Genomic DNA, 10,784 nt, shown 5'->3' on the forward strand with positions numbered 1-10,784 from the left:
ATCTGAGATTTTTTTTTTTTTATTTTGAAAAAGGGTTTCTCTGTGTAGTCCTGGAACTCACTTTGTGGACCTGGAATGACATGAATTTTAGGAAAAAGAGATATTAATGGATTAATATTACTTCTATACATACATACATACATACATATAATCATACATACACACATAATTTTTTCAAATAGAATTAGAGTAGACCTGAGGCAATTGTGGAACATACCTTTAACCTCGGGCAGATTTCTGTGTTCAAGGTCACCCTGGGTTACAGAGTTAGTGTCAAGTCAGCTAGGGCTACACAGAGAAACCGTATCTCAGTAAAAAGAAAAAAATAATAGAAAGAAAGAGAGAGAGAGAGAGAGAGAGAGAGAGAGAGAGAGAGAGAGAGAGAGATTTAAAAAAAAAAAAAAACTTAGTCTGGGCAGTGGTGCTTTTAATCCCAGCATTTGGGAAGCAGAGGCAGACAGATTAATATGTTCAAGGCCATCATGGTCTACAGAGTGAGTTCCAGGACAGCCAGGGTTACAGAGAGAAAGTGCATCATGAAAAAACAAAGCTATATTAAATAAATAAAATTTAAAAATTAAAAAATAGCCGGGACTGGTGGCACATACCTTTAATCCCAGCACTCCGGAGGCAGAGATGGGAAGATTTCTGGGTTCGAGGTCAGCCTAGTCTGCAAAGTGAGTTCCAGGACAGCCAGGGCTATACAGAGAAACCCTATTTCGTAAAACAAAAAATAAAATTAAATTAAATTAAATTAAAATTACAATTACAATTAAAAAGAATTAGAAAAAAAGATTACAGAAATCAAACATAAACCACTAGATGGCATGTAACCACAATTACAGCAGAAATATTGCACACACACACACACACACACACACACACACACACACACACACAAACTCTGTCATAAAATCGAATGTGCCTTCATGATCAAAGTTCGATAGTCAATACTGCTAGAAGAATCATACGTCTGAAAATAAAAGCCAGAACCTTTTCTGCTTTTGTTTTCTTTTGCCCCAAGATAGGGTTTCTCTTGATGTAGCCCTGGCATCCCTGCCTGGAACTTGCTCTGTAGGCTTGGGTAGCCTCAAACTCACAGAGGTCCTCTCTGCCTGCTTCTGCCACCTACACATCCAGGCAGAAGCTAGAATCTTTTTTTTTTTTAACCTTCTTTTCTTTTATTTGTTTGTTTGTTATTATTACTATTAGTTTTCAAAGTATGTGTGTGTGTATGTGCTCTATCTGCTGCCTAGATGACTGCATGACAGAAGAAGGCACCAGAACCTAGGTGAATCCACCATGCAGTTCCTGAAAATTAATTAAAAGAAAAAAAAACAAAAAAAGGAAATTCAAATCACATAGCAAGTAGAAATCTGCACAGCTGTCAGAGTGTTATTTAAGGCTTACTGTAAATAATAAAAATTGTTATGTGTCTTTTATCCAAAAACAGAAGGGAGGTGGTGTGCCTGCATATGGAAGGTGACAAGTGGGTGGCAGCCATCTTGTCCTCTGACTGACATCTATCCTCATAAAGATGGAGGTGGCTGACTGTCACGTGACCTAATGCTCAAGGTAGCTTTTGTGTCCAGCCTCTAGGTGGCCTAGTTTGCATGTGCAGAAAGGTGAGGAGGCTCCCTAAAGCAGCCAGAACCCTTGACCATCCACAGACAGCCTCATACTGTCTTTTGTTATACTTTTAAATGCCAGACTCTGAATTGGTCAGTCTAAATTCTTTTGGTTTAATTAAATTATAATTAAAATGCATAATAAATGAAAAATATAACCAGTCATTCTGAAACCCCTTTTGTGTAACTCAGACTGTAGAATAAGCTAGCTGCAAAGTTACAGTGATCCACCTCCCTCTGCCAGCACTGCCACAACCACTGCCTGTCAAAAGCAAAAATCATAAAAAGGAAGAGGGGAGAGGGAACAAAAATAAGAAGATAAGAATCGCCGGGCGGTGGTGGCGCACGCCTTTAATCCCAGCACTTGGGAGGCAAAGGCAGGCAGATTTCTGAGTTCGAGGCCAGCCTGGTCTACAAAGTGAGTTCCAGGACAGCCAGGGCTACACAGAGAAACTCTGTCTCGAAAAACCAAAAAAAAAAAAAAGAAGATAAGAATCGTAGCCGGTCATAGTGGTATACAACTTTCATGCCAGCATTTGAAAAGCAGAGGCAGGCTCTTACTGGATTGAGGCCTACAAAGTGTCTTCAAGACAGCCAGGGCTGCTTACACTAAGAAACTATGTATGAAAAGAATAAATTTAAGAAAGAAAAAAAAAAGAAAAGAAAGAAAAAAAAAGAAAAGAAAGGAAGGAAGGAAGGAAGGAAGGAAGGAAGGAAAGAAGGAAGGAAGGAAGGAAGAAAGGGAGAGGGGGGAACAGAGAGAGGGAGCAGAAGAAAAAAAGAAAGAAAAAAAAGAAAAAGAGAAACAGGCGTCTTTAGGAGTTAGTGTTACTTGATTGGAGATATCATTTCTCTGTGTAGGCAGGCAGGCAGGCAGACAGCCATAGTTGTTTGCTTTAGTTTAGCTTGGTTTGGTTTTCAGGAAGTGTTGCCGAGGTCATACACAAGCACAGGCCCAAGAAATAAATAAATAAATAAATAAATAAATAAATAAATAAATAAATAAATAAGAAACACACATCTGGGAGGGGGGGGCTAGCTTGGCCATGGAGTCACACACACACACACACACACACACACACACACACACACACACTAATAAAATCAGGACATCCAGTGTCTTGGCCATCAATAGTGTGACATTCATGTCTTAAATTGCAAACCAGAAAGTCAGTTGCCCACGTACAAGTCTCTTTCTTCCAAGTAAGATGTCAGTTCCCAGGGAGGCCTTGGGAACTTACACTTTACTCACTCACACCCTACTCAAAATAGAAGTCTGATTCTAAGTAGTCTGTGCACTGAATCGGTGGTTTGGGTGTCTCTCTTGTGTTGGGGCAGGGCGGGGGTTCCATCCCCAGTGCAGGTTCTAGGAGCAAATGCCAGAAAAGTATACACATGTGCGGGTGTAGGAAATGCTGCTGGGTGGTCAGTTTGAGTCCAAGCCTATTGCAGATAACTATAGAACAAAGGAAGCAGTTCGATTGGCTTCTATCTTGATTGGTTTCTGAGGACACATCCAAGGAGAATATGTAATCAATTCTGGCAGTAACAGCAGAATGGCAGGCTAGCCAGGTAAGAGGTTACCTAGCCCTTATCTAATCTGAAGTAGGCCTTCACATTCCATCTAGGCCTTAATAGTTTCCTCAGTCCTTAACATTCCATCTAGGCCTTACTCTTTTACCTATACCTTAACAGACAGCAGCTTTGCCCTCTGAGCCATCGCACAGGCATGTATAGATCAATGAATATCTTTCTCTGTATTCATTTATTTATGAGAGACAAAGTCTCTGTACATGGTGCAAAAACATACAAGACAGACCAGGCCGGCCACTCAATAATTTCTGCAGGCATGTGATGGAGGTGGCATCCAAACTGTGTAAGCAGTTCCATGCCACGTAGTTATCATTATTTGTTTTATGTATGTATGTTTGTATGTGTGAGATTACTTAGTTAGTTTCGTATTTAATTGAACCAGGGTTATTTGGGGGGGGGGAGGAAATTTTTTTCTATATATACAAGCAATTGTAATTTGTTATAGTGTCCCTCCCTTTTGTGAAGTTTGGATTGGGTTTTGCTTGGGATTGTTTGTTTGTTTGTTGGTTGGTTTTTCCAGACAGGGTTTCTCTGTGTAGCCCGGGCTGTACTGGAATTCACTCTGTAGACCAGGCTGGCCTCCAATTCAGAAATCTGCCTGCCTCTGCCTTCCAAGTGCTCCCAAAGGCATGTGCCACCACTGCTCTGCTGTACTATTTAAACAGCCCACCCCCCCCCAAAAAAAAAGAGCAACAGCAAAACTGCAAATGTTCCTTCCTTCTCTGCATATCCAATCCAACCACTCCCAGCTAACTTAGGTAATGTGCGTTTCTGTGCCAGTTGATTATATATATATATATATATATATATATATATATATATATATATATATATATATATATAATACTGTGTGTGTGTGAAATACAATACAATAAAATAAAATTAAGATGCTCAATTTCTTCACAAGCTTTGTTTTATTTTATTTTTGAAGGTTTTATTTATTTTTTTATTTATATGAGTACACTGCAGCTGTCTTCCAACACACACCAGAAGTGTGCATCGGATTCCAAAGTCACCATGTGGTTCGTGGGAATTGAACTCAGGACCTCTGGAAGAACAGTCAACGCTCTTCAGACCTTCACACACGTTTTATTTTATTAAGCATTAAACATGAAGTAGAAATCATTTAAATATTGTCCAGATTGGCCTTACCAATTCCTAAATTGCTGGCAGGGTGAGGCTTCTAGTGAAAGTCTTCTAGTGAGCGGAGGCTTCCTCTTTCTGTTGGGGTGTGTTATCAACTCCATTACCATTTCCAAAGATCTCGGTGTGAGCCTATTGTTTGGTTCAGTGGGTTGCCAGAGCAAATGTGGACCTGAAAGGACAGTGAGTTCAGAGAATTCACACTGAAATCATCACTCAGGGACTTGAGGCAGAAAACTAGCCAGCCAGCCTCTGGATAGACATGGCTCAGCAGTTCAGAGAACCAGACCATCGCAAATAGTCCACAAACCTGCAGGGACGACTTGCAGATCCCTTCCCCCCACCCACCCCTCCCCCAGCCCCACCCAAACATAGGGAGAGAAGGCAGTGAGGGGGAGGGGGAGGTGTTGTGAGAGAATTTAGATAGCTCGAACAAATAGCTGGAGACTTCATTCATTTACTTCTTTTATTGAGCGTATGGTGAAAGAGGGAAAATGGCTCAAAAGGGAGGGAGGGAGGGCAGACCGTCTTCCCATGCTGGGATCATTCATGCTTTAAGAAGGAATGCAGGAGGCTGGAGGCTCAGCGGTTAAGAGCCCTGACTGCTCTTCTGAAGATCATGAGTTCAAATCCCAGCAACCACATAGTGGTTCACAACCACCCACAATGAGATCTGGTGCCCTCTTCTGGTGTGTCTGAAAACTGCTACAGTGTACTTACCTATAATAAATGAATCTGAAGAAGGGGGAGGAGGGGGAGGGGGAAGGCAGCCAGTCAGTCCAAAGGTGCTGGTGTGCACTCTAGGTGCTTTATCAAAAAGCCTTTAGTTCTGCTCTCCCATTTGATTCCCAAAGGGCAGTCTTGGAACCCTGTGCAGAGATAGATAGAAATGGCAACCACAGCAAACAAGCTAGTTAGTGAGTGAGTGAGTGAGTGAGTGAGCAGAGCAAGAGAGCTGGCTGGCAAAACACACAAAGCCAAAAGAAATGTCTGTCAAGTTTGGCCCCACAAAACAAAGCAAGCTCACATACATTCCCTGAGACTCATCCCTGGCTACAGGGAGTGTGATGTCCCTGAGTATTTTTGGAAGAAAGAAAGAAAGAAAGAAAGAGAGAGAGAGAGAGAGAGAGAGAGAGAGAGAGAGAGAGAGAGAGAGAGAGAGAGAGAGAAAGAAAGAAAGAAAGAAAGAAAGAAAGAAAGAAAGAAAGAAGGTGGTGTCCTTCCTACATCCCCCTTGCATGAGCTAGAGGTTTCTTTTCCTCCTCCTCCTCCTTCTCCTCCTCCTCCTCTTCTTCTTCTTCTTCCTCTTCTTCTTCTTCATTTTTAGTAGAGGCAGAGAGAGTAGAGAAGTAGCAAGAGAGAAAGAAGTAAGAGAACAAGAGAGGAGCTAGAAGTTTATTAAGTTTACCTCACAAAACAGTCTGTGTTGATTGATGCCAGGATGAAGGAAGAGAGAAAGACAGAGAGACAGATAGACAGACAGACAGACAGACAGACAGACAGAAAGACAGAAAGACAGAAAGACAGAAAGACAGAACTAGGTTGGTGAGAGAAATGGCTCAGCAGGTAAAACAGTGATTTTCCAAAGGCCCTGAGTTCAACTACCAATCACCTGTAATGAGATCTGACACCCTCTTCTGGTACATCTTAAGTCAGCTACAGGGTACTTTAAATAAATAAATAAATAAATAAATAAATAAATAAATAAATAAATAAATAAATAAATGGAAGGAAGGAAGGAAGGAAGGAAGGAAGGAAGGAAGGAAGGAAGGAAGGAAGATATATATTGTCTCAGGGCAGTCCCAAAAACTCAGTCCTTTAAGCCTCTGGTAAACTCTGAAGGGGTAAGACGTACAAATTCATCAGTCCTGCCTGCCTGCAGGTTGTGCCTTGCTTACTTCACTAAGACCCAAACTTTGTTTGATGTTTTTTGTTGTAGTTGTTGTTGTTGTTTTGGTTTGGTTTGGTTTGGTTTGGGGTTTTTTTTTTTCTTTTTTTTTTTTTGCCTCTGCCTCCCAAGTGTTGGGATTAAAGGCATGAAGCACCACACCTGACTGGTGTCGGAACAAGTAAGAAAGTAAGTAAGTAAGTAAGTACATACATACATACATACATACATACATACATACACACATACATACATAAAGAGGGGACACACATGCCTAGAGGTTGTTGTTGTTTTACAGCTTTATTGTACAAAGGCAGAGGGAAAGAGAGAAGGTAGAAAGAGGGAGAGAGGCCACGTGGAGAGGAGGAAGGATGCCTAAGGTTTTAAGATGCTCAATTTCTCCACAAATTTTATTTGGAGAGCTGGCTCAGTGGTTAAGAGCACTGTCCTCTCTTCCAGAGGTCCTTCCTGAGTTCAATTTCCAACAATCATGTGGTGGCTAACAACCATCTGTCGTGGGATCCCATGTATTATTCTGGTGTGTGTCTGAAGACAGCTGCAGTGTAGTCGTATAAACAATGCCTGCATGCATGCATGCATGCATGCGTACATACATACATACATACATACATACATACATACATAATGTTTAAAAAAAAATAGAGCCAGGCAGTGGTGGGTGGGCACACACCTTTAATCTCAGCACTTGGGAGGCAGAGGCAGGCAGGCGGATTTCTGAGTTTGAGTTCAGCCTGGTCTACAGAGTGAGTTCCAGGACAGCCAGGGCTACACAGAGAAATCCTGTCTTGAAAAAAAGAAAAAGAAAAAAAAAACAAACAAAAAAACAAAACAAAACCAAAAACACCAAAACCAAAACCAAAATTTAGAAATAGCAAGCCATGTAAATACTGTCCAGAAGATTCTGTCCTTAGAAGTAGCAGAACAGGGCTGGGTGAGAATGAGTGAGTGAATGGGCCTTCCTCTTTCTGATAGGGTGTGTTATCAACTCCATTACCATTTCCAAAGGGCTACATTCCTCTGGAGCAACGTGGACCAGAAAACAAAGAGTTCAGAGAGAAAGACACAGATGTGCAGGTCCCTACCCCCACGAGGAGATGGCGGCTTGGGGTGGGGAGTAGGGGGAGGTGTAGAAGGGGAATTTAGGTAGCTTAGACAAATAAATAACTGGAAACGTCATTCATTCTTTTATTTATTTTATTTTACTTTATTTTATTTTATTGAGTGTATGGTGGAAGAGTGAAACTGGGTCAAAAGGGAGGGAGGGAGGGAGGGAGGGAGGGAGGGAGGGAGGGAGGGAGGGAGGGAGGGCAGTCTGCACGGGTACAAAGGGAAACCATGTCAAACCAAATGAAGTCAAGCAAGCAAGCAAAACAATTCATTGTACAAAGTCAAGCAAGCAAGCAAAACAATTCATTGTACAGAGTCGAAGGAGAAAAAAAAAAGTTAAAGATCACTTTGTTAGAACTTTTCTATATTTTAAGAAACATTAGGGCTGGTGAGATGGCTCAGCAGGTAAGAGCACCCGACTGCTCTTCCAAAGGTCCTTAGTTCAAATCCCAGCAACCACATGGTGGCTCACAACCATCCTTAACAAGATCTGACTCCCTCTTCTGGTGTGTCTGAAGACAGCCACAGTGTACTTACATGTAATAAATAAATAAATCTTAAAAAAAAAAAAGAAAAAAAGAAACATTATACGGCTTGATATCCAAACTCTCTGGTCCACTAACATATCGCTCAGACAATGCTACCCAATGCAAAGCCTACCTCTTCCTCCATGATTGTTCCCCACTATGGATGTAGCCTGCATTGTGTGTGTGGGTTATGAAAATCAGAAAGGCAGGAGGAATTGGCTGACGGACCTCCTTATCTGAAAGAAAGAAAAGAGAAAGAGAAATGAAGCAATATAGATGTAGCCCAGTATTTTATTTTTTCCTCAGATTAAGAAAAGTAATCTTGCCGGGCGTGGTGGCGCACGCCTTTAATCCCAGCACTCGGGAGGCAGAGGCAGGCGGATTTCTGAGTTCGAGGCCAGCCTGGTCTACAAAGTGAGTTCCAGGACAGCCAGGGCTATACAGAGAAACCCTGTCTCGAAAAACCAAAAAAAAAAAAAAAAAAAAAAAAAGAAAAGTAATCTTTACAAAACTCTAGCCATATCACTGTAACCTTCATCCATTCCGTTGAGATACCCGAGAGATACCTGACACCCCACAAACACCCAAATCGGAAACAAAAGAAACCTCCCAGACCTAATTGGTCCAACTAATTTCAAATGAATAAATGAAACCGGGCCAACTAGTTGATCTCATTATGTCTAATAATAATAATAATAGTAGTAGTAGTAGTAGTAGTAGTAGTAATGCCAGGCAGTGGTGCAGCACACCTTTACTCCCAGCACTTGTGAGGCAGACAGAGGCAGGAGGATTTCTGAGTTTGATTGAGGCCAGGGTGGTCTACAGAGTGAGTTCCTGGGCAGCCAAGACTACACAGAGAAACACTGTCTCGGGGGAAAAAGAAAAAAGCAAGCAAGCAAGCAAGCAAGCAAGCAAGCAAGCAAGCAAACAAACAGCAGACAGACCACTATTTACAAGTTACCCATTTTTGGAATATATATGAAAAGAAAATCCTTTTTGCCAGCTGACTTACCAGTTTTGTTAAAGGAAGAAAACAGAAAAGTCAGATCATCAACCTAAGGATTTTAAGATGGGCTGGAGAGATGGCTTAGTGGTTAAGAGCACCGATTGCCCCCCTCCACAGACACACACACAAAAATTAAAAACAAAGCCGGGCATGGTGGCGCACGCCTTTAATCCCAGCACTCCGGAGGCAGAGGCAGGCGGATTTCTGAGTTCAAGGCCAGCCTGGTCTACAAAGTGAGGTCCAGGACAGCCAGGTCTATTAAAAAAAAAAAAAAAAAAACTGTGTGTGTGTCCCCGCATATATATATATATATATATATATATATATAAATAAATATAACATCCTTTTAAAATTAAAAAAGGAAAACAAACAAAACTCGAGTAAGGATAACTGGTCGACCTTCAATTTATTCCGCAAAACAAAACAAAAGGAAAATCAGAAAAGAAATCCAGATCAGACAGTCTATCGACCGCATTGTGTGGAGAAAAAGACAAGGCCTCCCGGAGTACTATGGTCAACTTCCCAGTTCATTTAAATAAATAAATAAATAAATAAATAAATAAATAAATAAATAAATAAAAAAATAAAAATATGTATAAAAAAGTAAAAGAGGCACGGCTATTTGTCTGTGTATACGTATGCAGTTATATAATATTTTAAAAAGAAAAACGTAAAGAAGTTGGAGTCTTTCTGACATCTGGTCGACCTCCACGGATTGGGGGAAAAAGACAAAGTGCCACCCGGTGTGCTGGTCGACCTCCCAGTCCATTTAAAAAAAAAAAATATATATATATATATATATATATATGTATATATATGTATATATGTATATATATACATATATACACATATACACATATATATATGTATAAAGTAAAAGAGGCACACATATACATTTGTCTACATGTATGTGTGTGGTTATATATATATAAAAAAAAGTTATATATACACACACACACATACACATTTGTCTATATATACATTTGTCTATATATATTTCTCCATTGATACTTAAATAAAAATATTGGCGTCTTTATGACATCTGGTCGACCTCCGCACTTTGGGGGAAAAAGAAAAAGTGCCACATGGAGGACTGGTTGACCTCGCAGTCCATTAAAAAAAAAAAAAAAAAAAATTATAAAGTAAAAGAGGCACATATATACATTTGTCTACCTGCACGAGTGTAGTTATATATATTAAAAAAAACAAAAACAAAAGTTCGCGTCTTTCCGACATCTGGTCGACCCCCGCGGTTTGGGGGAAAAAGACAAAGTGCCACCCGGAGTACTGGTCGACCTATATACAAAAAAGGAAAAAAAATTGGCTTCTTTCTGATATCTGGTCGACCTCCGCGGTTTGGGGGAAAAAGACAAAGTGCCACCCGGTGTGCTGGTCGACCTCCCAGTCCATTTAAAAAAAAAAAATATATATATATATATATATATATATATATGTATATATATACATATATACACATATACACATATATATGTATAAAGTAAAAGAGGCACACATATACATTTGTCTACGTGTATGTGTGTGGTTATATATATAAAAAAAAGTTATATATACACACACACACATACACATTTGTCTATATATATTTCTCCATTGATACCTAAATAAAAATATTGGCGTCTTTATGACATCTGGTCGACCTCCGCACTTTGGGGGAAAAAGAAAAAGTGCCACATGGAGTACTGGTTGACCTCGCAGTCCATTAAAAAAAAAAAATTATAAAGTAAAAGAGGCACGTATATACATTTGTCTACCTGCACGAGTGTAGTCATATATATTAAAAAAAACAAAAACAAAAGTTCGCGTCTTTCCGACATCTGGTCGACCTCCGCGGTTTGGGGGAAAAAGACAAA

Source organism: Mus caroli, unplaced genomic scaffold (genome assembly GCF_978045245.1).
Source record: "Mus caroli unplaced genomic scaffold, Mus_caroli_1 scaffold_33, whole genome shotgun sequence".
Classification (NCBI taxonomy): Eukaryota; Metazoa; Chordata; class Mammalia; order Rodentia; family Muridae; genus Mus; species Mus caroli.